We start from the raw sequence: 15555 nt of genomic DNA on the forward strand, positions 1-15555 counted from the left end.
ACCACTGCTACCACCACCACCACTACTACCACCACCGCCACCACCACCACCACCACCACCCACCACCACCGCCACCACCACCACTGCTACCACCACCACCACTACCACCTACCACCACTACCACCACCACCACCACCGCCACCACCACCACTACCACCACCACCACCACCACCACCACTGCTACCACCACCGGCACTACCACCACCACCACTACCACCGCCACCACCACTACCACCACCACCACCACTGCTACCAGCACCACCACCACCACTACCACCACCACCACCGCCCTGTCTCCCTCCCTCTGTTCAGCTTTCTTCTTTGTTCTGTTCTTTATATACCTACAGCTCAGACGACGTGTCGCCCAATCGTCCGGACTCCTCTCATGTCTACCCTCCCCCTGGGCCAGGGGAGGAGCGGCCGCCCCCTCCCTACCCCACCTCCACCCTACCCCACCCCGCCCCCACCACTTCTACCCCCACCCCAAGGTCCTACCCTGTCCTCGCCCCGTGGCCCCAGGGCCAGAGTCCCAGCCCCCCGGCTCCCCTCCTCTCCCGCTGCGATGGTCTGGCTTCACCCCACCTCTCCCGCCTCCCACCTCCTCCTCTTCTTCCTCCTCTTCCTCGCTTGACATCAACTCGAACCCCAAGCCCAGCTGCCTGCATTTCCCCCAAACACGTCCTCCCGCACAGCCACCCGCTGCCAGGTGACATGTCGCTGCCCCCTCATGCTCCCCTGCCCCCCGATATGGGTAAGGCCTCGCCCCTCTACATGAAAACCCCTTGGTACTGGCCCGTCATGACCTGTCCCTGGGCATGAGCATGGGCAACCCCTAGCTTGCTGTCCTCCGCCCCCGCTGTGGGCTACATGTCCCTGTGCCAGAGAGAGGACTCCCCAGGCTGACTAGGTAAATACAATGCCTGGCTGCCAGCCTGCCCCCTCGCCAGTCCTGCCTACCTGCTGCCTGCCCTGACACTGAGACAGACATACATACAGGCAAACAGATGCAGGAGGGTATGGAGACACCACCCACTACACCACAGAGAGAGAGCAGGGAGAGAGAGAGAGAGCAGAGAGAGAGAGCAGAGAGAGAGAGAGCAGAGAGAGAGAGAGAGTGGGCTTACCAGCTCTTCTTCCAGGTGGCCACATGTCCTGTCCCTGTCCTTTATCTTGCTGGCTCATATTTTTGTGTTTTTGCTGATCTCCAATCCCATATCTCCGAATCTGTAACATTCACGTTGCCAGGGGATGCATCTCCAGGGAGTTGCCTAGCAACTGAGGATGTTACTGCCTTTTGCATAGAACAGAAAATAAATACATGAATAACACTGTATATGGTTATCTACAAGCATATTCATGTATTACTAATGTAGTTTAAATCGTAGTGAAGGTTTTTCTGGTCAACTGATATACTTGTATATTGGATATTCCAAACGTATAATTGTTTACTATATCAAGTCAATCAGAAGACCAGGAAGTCAATCAGAAGACCATAAAGTCAATCAGAAGACCAGGAAATCAATCAGGAGACCAGGAAATCAATGAGAAGATCAGGAAGTCAATCTGAAGACCAGGAAATCAATCAGGAGACCAGGAAATCAATGAGAAGATCAGGAAGTCATTCAGAAGACCAGGAACTCAATCAGGAGACCAGGAAATCAATGAGAAAATCAGGAAGTCATTCAGAAGACGAGGAAATCAATGAGAAGACCAAGAATTCAATGAGAAGATCAGGAAATCAATGAGAAGTTCAGGAAATCAATCAGTAGACCATAAAATCAATGAGAAGTTCAGGAAATCAATCAGTAGACCATAAAATAATGAGAAGTTCAGGAAATCAATCAGTAGACCATAAAATCAATGAGAAGTTCAGGAAATCAATCAGTAGACCATAAAATCAATGAGAAGATCAGGAAATCAATCTGAAGAGCAGGAAATCAATCAGAAGAGCAGGAAATCAATCAGAAGATCAGGAAGTCATTCAGAAGACCAGGAACTCAATCAGGAGACCAGGAAATCAATCAGAAGAGCAGGAAATCAATCAGAAGAGCAGGAAATCAATCTGAAGAGCAGGAAATCAATCTGAAGAGCAGGAAATCAATCAGAAGAGCAGGAAATCAATCTGAAGAGCAGGAAATCAATCTGAAGAGCAGGAAATCAATCAGAAGAGCAGGAAATCAATCTGAAGAGCAGGAAATCAATCTGAAGAGCAGGAAATCAATCAGAAGAGCAGGAAATCAATCAGAAGAGCAGGAAATCAATCAGAAGAGCAGGAAATCAATCTGAAGAGCAGGAAATCAATCAGAAGAGCAGGAAATCAATCAGAAGAGCAGGAAATCAATCAGAAGAGCAGGAAATCAATCTGAAGAGCAGGAAATCAATCTGAAGAGCAGGAAATCAATCAGAAGAGCAGGAAATCAATCAGAAGAGCAGGAAATCAATCAGAAGACAAGGAAACCATCCAATGACCTGGGAGTGGGAAGTTCAGACTCATCAATCCACAGTTACCATCCAGTGACCTGGGAGTGGGAAGTTCAGGATCATCATGAGTATATAGTCTAGTGTATGTATATATAGTCTAGTGAGTGTGTATATATATATATAGTCTAGTGTGTGTATATATAGTCTAGTGAGTGTGTATATATATATATATAGTCTAGTGTATGTATATATAGTCTAGTGAGTGTGTATATATATATATAGTCTAGTGTGTGTATATATAGTCTAGTGAGTGTGTATATATATATATATAGTCTAGTGTATGTATATATAGTCTAGTGAGTGTGTATATATATATATATAGTCTAGTGTATGTATATATAGTCTAGTGAGTGTGTATATATATATATAGTCTAGTGTGTGTATATATAGTCTAGTGAGTGTGTATATATATATATAGTCTAGTGTGTGTATATATAGTCTAGTGAGTGTGTATATATATATATATATAGTCTAGTGTGTGTATATATAGTCTAGTGAGTGTGTATATATATACATATATATATATAGTCTAGTGAGTTTATATAGTCTAGTGAGTGTATATATAGTCTAGTGAGTGTGCATATAGTCTAGTGAGTGAGTATATTGTCTAGTGAGTGTATATATAGTGTAGTGTGTGTATATATAGTCTAGTGAGTGTGTATATATATATATAGTCTAGTGAGTGTATATATAGTCTAGTGAGTGAGTATATAGTCTAGTGTGTGTATATATAGTCTAGTGAGTGAGTATATAGTCTAGTGTGTGTATATATAGTCTAGGGAGTGAGTATATAGTCTAGTGAGTGTGTATATAGTCTAGTGAGTGTATATATAGTCTAGTGAGTGTGTATATATATATAGTCTAGTGAGTGTATATATAGTCTAGTGAGTGAGTATATAGTCTAGTGTGTGTATATATAGTCTAGTGAGTGAGTATATAGTCTAGTGTGTGTATATATAGTCTAGGGAGTGAGTATATAGTCTAGTGAGTGTGTATATAGTCTAGTGAGTGTGTATATAGTCTAGTGAGTGTATATATAGTCTAGTGAGTGTATATATAGTCTAGTGTGTGTATATATAGTCTAGTGAGTGTGTATATATATATATAGTCTAGTGAGTGTATATATAGTCTAGTGAGTGAGTATATAGTCTAGTGTGTGTATATATAGTCTAGTGAGTGAGTATATAGTCTAGTGTGTGTATATATAGTCTAGTGAGTGTGTATATAGTCTAGTGAGTGTGTATATAGTCTAGTGAGTGTATATATAGTCTAGTGAGTGTGTAAATAGTCTAGTGAGTGTGTATATAGTCTAGTGAGTGTGTATATAGTCTAGTGAGTGTGTATATATATATACTCTAGTGAGTGTATATATACTCTAGTGAGTGTGTATATATAGTCTAGTGAGTGTGTGTGTAGTCTAGTGAGTGTATATGTAGTCTAGTGAGTGTGTATATATATATACTCTAGTGAGTGTATATATACTCTAGTGAGTGTGTATATAGTCTAGTGAGTGTGTATATAGTCTAGTGAGTGTATATATAGTCTAGTGAGTGTGTATATAGTCTAGTGAGTGGGTATATAGTCTAGTGAGTGTGTATATAGTCTAGTGAGTGTGTATATAGTCTAGTGAGTGTGTATATAGTCTAGTGAGTGTGTATATAGTCTAGTGAGTGGGTATATAGTCTAGTGAGTGTGTGTATAGTCTAGTGAGTGTGTATATATAGTCTAGTGAGTGTGTAAATAGTCTAGTGAGTGTATATATAGTCTAGTGAGTGTATATATAGTCTAGTGAGTGTGTATATAGTCTAGTGAGTGTGTATATATATATATACTCTAGTGAGTGTATATATACACTAGTGAGTGTGTGTCAGGTCAGTGCAAGATAGAGTCAGTACAGATAGTTTGGGTAACCATTAATTGACTATTTAGCAGTGTCCAGTGTCCTGTGTCCAGTGTCCAGTGTTCCAGTGAGTCAATACCACTAGACATAGTAGGGCAGCAGGAGTCATTATACAAATTATGTCCGTCTCAAATGGCACCCTATTCCGTACATAGTGCACTACTTTCGACAAAGGGCCATAGAGATCTGGTCAAAAGTAGTGCACTATGTAGTGAATAGGGTGCCACTTGGGGCTCAACCTGTTTGGTGATGTTCCCTTCCGCTCTCCCGTGATTCCTCATTCACACAAACCCCTATACTGTTCACACTGCTAGACTCTAGCGTCCCCTATACTGTTCACCCTGGTAGACTGTGTCCCCTATACTGTTCACCCTGGTAGACTCTAGTGTCCCCTATACTAGTTCACCCTGGTAGACTCTAGTGTCCCCTATACTGTTCACACTGGTAGACTCTGTGTCCCCTATACTGTTCACCCTGGTAGACTCTAGTGTCCCCTATAGTCTTCACCCTGAGACTGTGTGTCCCCTATAGTCACCCTGGTAGACTGTGTCCCCTATACTGTTCACCCTGGTAGACTCTAGTGTCCCCTATACTGTTCACACTGGTAGATTCTAGTGTCCCCTATACTGCTACCCTGGTAGACTGTGTCCCCTATACTGTTCACCCTGGTAGACTCTAGTGTCCCCTATACTGCTCACACTGGTAGACTCTAGTGTCCCCTATACTGTTCACCCTGGTAGACTCTAGTGTCCCCTATACTCTTCACCCTGGTAGACTCTAGTGTCCCCTATACTGTTCACCCTGGTAGACTCTAGTGTCCCCTATACTGTTCTCCCTGGTAGACTCTAGTGTCCCCTATACTGTTCACAGTGGTAGACTCTAGTGTCCCCTATACTGTTCACCCTGTTAGACTATAGTGTCCCCTATACTGTTCACCCTGGTAGACTCTAGTGTCCCCTATACTGTTCACCCTGGTAGACTCTAGTGTCCCCTATACTGCTCACCCTGGTAGACTCTAGTGTCCCCTATACTGTTCACCCTGGTAGACTCTAGTGTCCCCTATACTGTTCACCCTGGTAGACTCTAGTGTCCCCTATACTGTTCACCTCGGTAGACTCTAGTGTCCCCTATACTGTTCACCCTGGTAGACTCTAGTGTCCCCTATATTGCTCACCCTGGTAGACTCTAGTGTCCCCTATACTGTTCACCCTGGTAGACTCTAGTGTCCCCTATACTGTTCACCCTGGTAGACTCTAGTGTCCCCTATACTGTTCACCCTGGTAGACTCTAGTGTCCCCTATACTGTTCACCTGGTAGACTCTAGTGTCCCCTATACTGTTCACCCTGGTAGACTATAGTGTCCCCTATACTGTTCACCCTGGTAGACTCTAGTGTCCCCTATACTGTTCACCCTGGTAGACTCTAGTGTCCCCTATACTGCTCACCCTGGTAGACTCTAGTGTCCCCTATACTGTTCACCCTGGTAGACTATAGTGTCCCCTATACTGTTCACCCTGGTTGACTCTAGTGTCCCCTATACTGTTCACCCTGGTAGACTCTAGTGACCCCTATACTGTTCACCCTGGTTGACTCTAGTGTCCCCTATACTGTTCACCCTGGTAGACTCTAGTGACCCCTATACTGTTCACCCTGGTAGACTCTAGTGTCCCCTATACTGTTATCCCTGGTAGACTCTGGTGTCCCCTATACTGTTCTCCCTGGTAGACTCTAGTGTCCCCTATACTGTTCAACCTGGTAGACTCTAGTGTCCCCTATACTGTTCACCCTGGTAGACTCTAGTGACCCCTATACTGTTCTCCCTGGTAGACTCTAGTGTCCCCTATACTGTTCTCCCTGGTAGACTCTAGTGACCCCAATACTCTCTGAAGTATACACTCTGTAGTGACCCCTATACCCTCTGACGTACACACTGTCTAGTGACCCCTATACCCTCTGAAGTACACACTGTCTAGTGACCCCTATACCCTCTGAAGTACACACTGTCTAGTGACCCCTATACCCTCTGAAGTACACACTGTCTAGTGACCCCTATACCCTCTGAAGTACACACTGTCTAGTGACCCCTATACCCTCCGAAGTACACACTGTCTAGTGACCCCTATACCCTCTGAAGTGACACTGTCTAGTGACCCCTATACCCTCCGAAGTACACACTGTTAGTGACCCCTATACCCTCTGAAGTAGACACTGTCTAGTGACCCCTATACACTGAACACACTGACCCTCTGAAGTACACACTGTCTAGTGACTTGAAGTACACACTGTCTAGTGACCTCTACCCAGACACACTGTCTAGTGACACCTATACCCTCTGAAGTACACATTGTCTAGTGACCCCTATACCCTCTGAAGTACACACTGTCTAGTGACCCCTATACCCTCTGAAGTACACACTGTCTAGTGACCTCTATACCCTCTGAAGTACACACTGTCTAGTGACCTCTATACCCTCTGAAGTACACACTGTCTAGTGACCTCTATACCCTCTGAAGTACACACTGTCTAGTGACCCCTATACCCTCTGAAGTACACATTGTCTAGTGACCCCCTATATAGGTGTTGAAGGCCTGATGTGATGGGAGCTATTATTATTATTATCAGTCAGATACTACAGCAACACAACAGACCCAGATACTATGTAGTAGGTTGGAGCAACACAACAGACCCAGATACTATGTAGTAGGTTGGAGCAACACAACAGACCCAGATAGATACTATGTAGTAGGTTGGAGCAACACAACAGACCCAGATACTATGTAGTAGGTTGGAGCAACACAACAGACCCAGATACTATGTAGTAGGTTGGAGCAACACAACAGACCCAGATACTATGTAGTAGGTTGGAGCAACACAACAGACCCAGATACTATTTTGTAGGTTGGAGCAACACAACAGACCCAGATACTATGTAGTAGGTTGGAGCAACACAACAGACCCAGATACTATGTAGTAGGTTGGAGCAACACAACAGACCCAGATACTATGTAGTAGGTTGGAGCAACACAACAGACCCAGATACTATGTAGTAGGTTGGAGCAACACAACAGACCCAGATACTATGTAGTAGGTTGGAGCAACACAACAGACCCAGATACTATGTAGTAGGTTGGAGCAACACAACAGACCCAGATACTATGTAGTAGGTTGGAGCAACACAACAGACCCAGATACTATGTAGTAGGTTGGAGCAACACAACAGACCCAGATACTATGTAGTAGGTTGGAGCAACACAACAGACCCAGATACTATGTAGTAGGTTGGAGCAACACAACATACCCAGATACTATGTAGTAGGTAGGAGACCACTGACATTGATTAAGGTTATATGATGATGATGATGATGAAGGGCTCCCTTAAGAAGGGCTCCCTTGTAAGAGACCTTATTCTCAGTGGACCCTGTTAAAATAATGGTCAAATAAATGAAGAAGAAGGACATTTTCTGTAGCGATGATGTTGCGATGTAGTTTGACATGTATCTATAAGTGGACAGTGACAACAGCCTAACGTCCTCTCTCCTTCACCAGTACACTGAGGAGTAAGGAGAGCTCTCCAGTGATTGGTCACAAGGGGGTGCAGGTGGCAGGTCCGACGGTGCCCCCTGGTGTTGGCCAGCAGAGCTGCAGCCAGTCGCCCCACTCCACAGAACACAGCCCACACACCATGCGCAAAGGTCAGCGGTTCAACGTCACAGTCGGGATCCATATCTTTTGGATTCTTGTTGTTTTACCTATAGGGCAAATGTATGACTTTGAGTGGGTTCTAGAAGGATTTATAGTAAACCTGTTGCTGGATGAAGTCCTAAACACGTTCCATGTAGATTCTCCACTCAACATGATCCAGAAAACAGACACTTCATTTATTATACATGTCTAATCTAATTTGTTGGTTATCAAAATGTTTATATTAATTTGTTTTACTTTATAAAACTGGGGGTTGGAACCAAAATTATTTTTCCAATCGTTTTTTTGTTCTGAACTGAAACATTTGGGGTGGCAGGGTAGCCTAGTGGTTAGAGGGGCGGCAGGGTAGCCTAGTGGTTAGAGGGGCGGCAGGGTAGCCTAGTGGTTAGAGCGTAGGACTAGTAACTAGAAGGTTGCAAGTTCAAACCCCCGAGCTGACAAGATACAAATCTGTCGTTCTGCCCCTGAACAGGCAGTTAACACACTGTTCCCAGGCCGTCATTGAAAATAAGAATTTGTTCTTAACTGACTTGACTAGTTAAATAAAGGTAAAATACAGAGTTGTTGTTAAGTTCTGACCAGCAAAATAAAGTTCTGAACTGGTTGGAACCAGACAAAATAAAGTTCTGAACTGGCTGGAATCAGACAAAATAAAGTTCTGAACTGGCTGGAATCAGACAAAATAAAGTTCTGAACTGGCTGGAATCAGACAAAATAAAGTTCTGAACTGGTTGGAACCAGACAAAATAAAGTTCTGAACTGGTTGGAACCAGACAAAATAAAGTTCTGAACTGGTTGGAACCAGACAAAATAAAGTTCTGAACTGGTTGGAACCAGACAAAATAAAGTTCTGAACTGGTTGGAACCAGACAAAATAAAGTTCTGAACTGGTTGGAACCAGACAAAAGTACCGGTTTATATCGTTCCTTTCTGTTCCTTTATACATTTAGCTCGACATTAAATTACTTCACCAATCAGTGCGGATAGAGAAGCTTGCTGTGGAGCGAGTAAGCAATTTAATCTGAATAGGAAAATCGTTAAGAGCAAATTGTATTTTGTCGTAACAGCATGGTTTAATCATAATGAAAGACAAACACACACACACTGTGCCAGTCACAGCGTAGGGCACAAGATGCAACTGAAATGTTGAGGGTGAGGAGAGAGTGAGAGATGATGGAGGAAGCTTGCTTTGAAGCGCTGGCCATCTTGTTGTGGCCAGCATTATCTGAATTAGGCTCAAATAAATGATGCCTACAGAGGAGAGCCTTCTATGGAGGAACGTAGCAAGCTAGCTAACAAGCTTGTGTGTGCAGAGCAGCACTAGATTTAAGAACACGTCTTACCTTTTTATGGTTAATAAATCCAATGTGAAACACGATAACAATAGTATCCTTAACCAACGTTGAAAAGTCAATCCATTCTTCTCCAATTCTGAATCATGCTTGTAACATTGTCAGTAGGCTACAGTACCTGCTTCAGAGGGGAGGGGCAGGTAACCTACATACAGCCACACCCACTGGAAAGGATTTCCAGCTGGCAGGCAGACGCTGGAATACGTTTCTGAGTGACAGAGTGAGGGCTTTGCATAGGCGCTTTGTTGCGATTTTTGTGGGACTGGAAAAAAAATGCCCGGAACGTAAAATAACGTTATTAACCGGTTCCCATGTTTTAAAAAATAATGTTTCTGTTCCGGAACAGTATAGATCACTTTTGTTTTTGGTTCGGGTTCTGTTCCTCAAATAATTCCTTTATATTCCGGTTTTCGGTGCTTTTCCCTGAACCGGTTCCAACCCCTGGTATAAAGGTAGGCTTAGTTTTAGATGTGTTAATTTACTTTAGATATTCATGTTCATGTTAACTCTCTTCTTTTCTGTCTCCAGGCTCTAAGAAGCCGGCCCCTATCCCTCCAAAGGTTCCAGCTGGGTATGGCCAGTCGGGTGGTTCTGGTGGGATTTCGGACCAGTCCACAGGTCAGCCGTCGCCGGTCAGCCTGTCCCCCCACCCCTCCGAGCACCCCCTCGCCCTATGGACTGGCCGGTCCCCCACAGGCCCCTGGAGGACTAGGGGCCTCCTCCCCCGGTCAGACCCCTCTCTGTGGGTCCCTGGGGTCCCTGTCCTCCCCCCCTTCTCTGACCGGCACGCTGGGCAAGTCTCGGCCCACCCCTAAGCCCCGGCAGAGGCCCAGCCTGCCCCCTCCTCAGCCGCCCACCGTTCCTCAGCCGGGGGCCACCCCTGTTGGCCCTGGGCCCCTGGAGCAGGGCATCCTGGACGGACTGTCCCCCGGGGAGAGCATGTCCACAGGTAAACAGCATGATGATCACGTAACCATGGCAACGACACCACCACTACCACCGCAGGTGGGGTCAGGGACGATGCAGCCGCGCCCGTCTCTCAGACTGGCTGTGGCGCTGTCCAATGGAGACGGTGGACAGGTGTAGCTAGTAGGACGAGGGAAATCAGCATCCTATCACTACTGACTCACCCGTTCTATAAAATAATGTGTTATTGAATAACGGTGGCCTTTATTTAGACAGACGCAGTCGTCCCGAGAAGAACAATATGTTGTAAATATTAAGATTTTGTTGTACATTGTAGAGAGAAAACTACACTATGTATCCATTGCTTGTGTTATGTGCTGATGTTTCTAAGTATTGTGAGGAAACATCAGGGAAGCATAGCGATGTCCTGCTTGTATGGAAGTTTCCATTAGATTCATCATGTGCTTCCTCTCTGTTTATCCTCATACAGTACGCCAGAGCTAGGTAGGTCCCAGGCTTACACGCATAGAAATAGAATAACTAGAACAGAACAATCCCCCTCATTCCATGGCAATTTGACAGTGTATTCACCGTCATTTGGTGGCATCGTGCGTTGTTATGAACGCCTCAGCCATTGTGGTGCCTGAAAGTCCAGTGATGCCCAGTCATTCTGAACGGAGGCTAATGACTGTTTAGTCTAAATTACACTATAGATTACACTATAGATTACACTATAGATTACACTATACGATATTGCTAAAGTCAGCAAATAATTAGTAGGAAACGAGTTTGTCATCATTAGGATGTTGTCAAATTCACTTTAGAGAGATTAGCTACCAAAGTTAGTCAGAAATGTCTAGCAATGCTAACGTTAGCTAGCAAAAACCCAGGACTGTCCCTCAATCTCAGCCAGCTAGGTGAAGTTATATTGCATCTAAGGTCAATCTGGCTTCATCACAGTGATAAGAAAAGGTTTTATTACTAATAGCTTGTCTCCTTTTGAAATATCATTGGGTTTCCAAGCCCAGTGTAATGCACTTTAGGCTAGATCTTCATCAGTGCCCATTGACAATGCATTGACCTTCAGTAGGGCACCAGGGCTCAAGAGAATCTTCATAACAATGTTGTGACGCAACGTGCATCCATGAATATAGCCAACATTGTTCCACTCATCATGGAATGTTGACTGGAAAGGGGAATGTCTATTCTAGTCACTCTAATTCTATGCTTACTCTCTCAGGACAAACATGGCTCATTCTAGGCTGGTCCCAGACCTGTTTGTGCTCTTACCAACCCCATTGCACATTGGCAAGCAGTTCCACAAGGAGTTGGCAAGAGAGCAGAAACAGACTGGCAACCAGGCTTATTGAAGAAGTGGTCACTCAGATAGGCCTACTTCTTGTCTGATGTCATAATTATGATCTGAGGTGTTCCATAGAAATCTAATTCTAATATTCTATGAGGTTCTCTGTTCTACCTGTCAGTACCAATACCAGTCATTCTCTCTGTGTCCCTGTGTTCTATTCATGATTCTCTTGTTCCCCTGCTCTGCTCTACCTGCTACTATGTTGTGTACCAGCCGTGTGAGGCCAGGGGAGTCAGTGTGGTGTGGGCTAAGTGTGAGGGGGCCGTTTAGGGTAAGCCAGATTTGACCTCGCCCGCCAGTAACGTTACCGTACTACGCTCCATCTCTCACCGCTCCGCCCGCCTCGCCCCGCCTCGCCCCGCCTCGCCCCGCCTGGCCTGGTGCTGTGGCTGCCTCTGGGTTCTCCTGCAGCCTGCTTCATGCATACGTCTTGTACCTGTTAGCTAAACAGCTAGCTATCAGCCAGCCATGCTAACGCTAGCTAGCTGCCCCATTCTGTTTGTGTCACAGTATCAGCCATGCTAACGCTAGCTAGCTGCCCCATTCTGTTTGTGTCACAGTATCAGCCATGCTAACACTAGCTATCTGCCCAATTCTGTTGGTGTTACAGTATCAGCCATGCTAACAGTAGCTAGCTGCCCCATCAGTGGGTTTACAATATCAGCCATGCTAACACTAGCTATCTGCCCAATTATGTTGGTGTTACAGTATCAGCCATGCTAACAGTAGCTAGCTGCCCCATCAGTGGGTTTACAATATCAGCCATGCTAACACTAGCTATCTGCCCAATTCTGTTGGTGTTACAGTATCAGCCATGCTAACAGTAGCTAGCTGCCCCATTCTGTTGGTGTTACTTTAGTCGGCATGCTGTTGTTCAGACTGTACGTACTGTATGCATGGCTTATGGACGTCCTAGAGCGCATCACGTACACTGCAGCGCTCACCATTGCAGACGCCGTCGCTTCACCCGAAGGTCCATCTTTAACGCATCGGCCCTTTTTACCATCCCCATGGCAACAAACGCCGCCCCTGCTACAGGACAGGCGCGTGGGCTCCACAGGTAACCCCCAGGTGACCTCCATCCCAGACCCATGGCTTCAGGACAGACCCATCTGTTTCACTGCCCTCCCTCTGACAGCATTGCCTCCTGTTCAGTTTGTTTCACTGCTTTCCCTCCAGAGGTCTCTGGTGTTATACCTACTAGCCCAGTAACACAGTATGACTACCTCCCTGTGTAGAATGTGTCAGAGACCAACATACTTACCTGCTACTGCTTTCTTCAAACAACAGCAACAGAATGCAGTTTTTTCTGACTCAAAAAACTGAATTTCCTTTCTGCTTTATTCCTTTATTTTACACACCATCATCATCTCCTCCTCCTCCTCTTCATGCTTCTCTTCACCACCACCACACCATAATAATCACATCCCACCTCTGTCGCCATGCCAACCCGCTAACCATGCCATCATTAGATTACTTCAATTATGAAATCCCCTCCATCAATGTGAACCTGGACAGCCTCATCGATGAGTTCAGCGGTGCTGCCCCCTGCAGGCGCTACGGAGCGGTGACACACTCTCCTCCCCCGCGGAGAGACGATAACCCCGACCACGACCCCTACGCTGAGGACGACGAACCCCAGGACACCACCTTATGACATCGTTACCCTAAGACAGCCCTATGATGTGACATCATCAGAGCTTGCCCGAGGCTGGCACCGTGGCGCTCCTACATCCAGCTAGCTGTACATACTGTTAGACTGTAATGCTCGCTCACACCGCACTGCCACGACGCTCCCAGACAAAACGAACAAACAAAGCTTCTTCTTATACACCACAATGCTCACCTGACCTTTGACCTGAAACTCCAGGTCTGAACCATGACCTCTGACATGGAACTCCAGGACTGAACCTTGATCTCTGACCTGGAACTCCAGGACTGAACCCCCCCCTCCCTCACATGATGCTATACCTGCAGGCTGCAAGCAAAACTCATCTCTTAGAAATACTACGCAAATAGTAATGTAAACTCAATGTGAGCAAACAATAACACACCACATGCCATATAGAGGAGGAGCAGTTGCCTTTGGAAGGAAGAAGACATGTGGATTATATGGAGGAGTATTAAATGCCATGTTCACTATTATATTTTTGCTTTGTGGATACTACAGTTTTTTGAAACAGTGATCAGTATTTTTGTGACTTTTTAAGTAATTTTTTTGCCTTATATGAAAAGCCTGCACTTAAATTGCAATACTTGCATCGCATACTCACAAATAGTTTGGCCTGACCCTAAAGGAAAGAAACTCTTAACCTGACTGGTTGGGTAGATGTGTGGGTCTGAAGATGTGGGTCTGATTGGTTGGGTAGATGTGTGGGTAAAGTGAGTCTGATTGGTTGGGTAGATGTGGGGTCTGATTGGTTGGGTAGATGATTGGTTGGGTAGATGTGGGTAAGATGTGTGGGTAAAGTGAGTCTGATTGGTTGGGTAGATGTGTGGGTAAAGTGGGTCTGATTGGTTGGGTAGATTGTGGGTTGGGTTGGGTAGATGTGTGGGTAAAGTGGGTCTGATTGAGATGTGTGGGTAAAGTGGGTCTGATTGGTTGGGTAGATGTGTGGGTAAAGTGGGTCTGATTGGTTGGGAGATGTGTGGGTAAAGTGGGTCTGATTGGTTGGGTAGATGTGTGGGTAAAGTGGGTCTGATTGGTTGGGTAGATGTGTGGGTGGGGTCTGATTGGTTGGGTAGATGTGTGGGTAAAGTGGGTCTGATTGGTTGGGTAGATGTGTGGGTAAAGTGGGTCTGATTGGGTAGATGTGTGGGTAAAGTGGGTCTGATTGGTTGGGTAGATGTGTGGGTAAAGTGGGTCTGATTGGTTGGGTAGATGTGTGGGTAAAGTGGGTCTGATTGGTTGGGTAGATGTATGGTTAGTGGGTCTTCAGGGTCATGGTGTGTAGTGTACTGTATTCCTAACAGGGTAATATGATAAGAGAGTTATTAGTCCTAGTTTTCTGCACACTATAGAGATGACGATGAACAGAGTCTATTGAATAATGCAGTATGAAATGCATAACTAACCCTATTCTGCAGAGGGTTTGGGTCCATTCCATTTAAATTCAGTCAATTTAGGAAGTAAACTGTTTACTTTCTGAATGAATGAATTGAAATGGAATGGACCCCAACCCTGATGTCTGTGTCACCCCTGTCCCCAGTCCCTATTCTTCCCACGTCTCCCCCATGAACACATATCTGCATTGATACACAGTTAAGAGACATCTGTAGGATTGCTTTGTAAGTAGCAATAATTTATTTGTACAGGGTTAAAGATGAATTCATGCACATATTTCCACCAGCACACTATTAGAATGTCTATGGAATTAGAACATAGTGCATTGTTGCTGTTTTCAGAAGGGGTTTTCAACTATCAAACTGTATCGTTCGACAATAATGATGCACATGAAATATGTTTTCGAGTTGGGTCCAGAAAACTAGCCATTTGATTTATGTTCCCAAAATGAAGGCCCCTTATTGCTTAAAACCTTTCTGGATCTAATAGCAGAGCTGTGCTCACAGAGACTGAGGAGTGACATCATACCTTTCAGACTGGGGGGAGACATCATACCTTTCAGACTGAGTGACATCATACCTTTCAGACTGGGGGGAGACATCACACCTTTCAGACTGGGGAGAGACATCACACCTTTCAGACTGAGGAGAGACATCACACCTTTCAGACTCACACCTTTCAGACTGAGTGACATCACACCTTTCAGACTGAGTGACATCATACCTTTCAGACTGAGTGACATCATACCTTTCAGACTGAGTGACATCATACCGTTCAGACTGGG

The 15555-nt window shown here is 45.2% G+C and overlaps 1 pseudogene; it reads left to right on the plus strand.

Annotated features, from left to right (window-relative positions):
- LOC135564900 (rho GTPase-activating protein 44-like) overlaps positions 1-13656 on the plus strand; it is a 56499-nt pseudogene extending 42843 nt beyond the window's left edge.
- Positions 13657-15555: the final 1899 nt, after the last annotated feature.

This window comes from Oncorhynchus nerka, linkage group LG26 (genome assembly GCF_034236695.1).
Source record: "Oncorhynchus nerka isolate Pitt River linkage group LG26, Oner_Uvic_2.0, whole genome shotgun sequence".
Lineage (NCBI taxonomy): Eukaryota > Metazoa > Chordata > Actinopteri > Salmoniformes > Salmonidae > Oncorhynchus > Oncorhynchus nerka.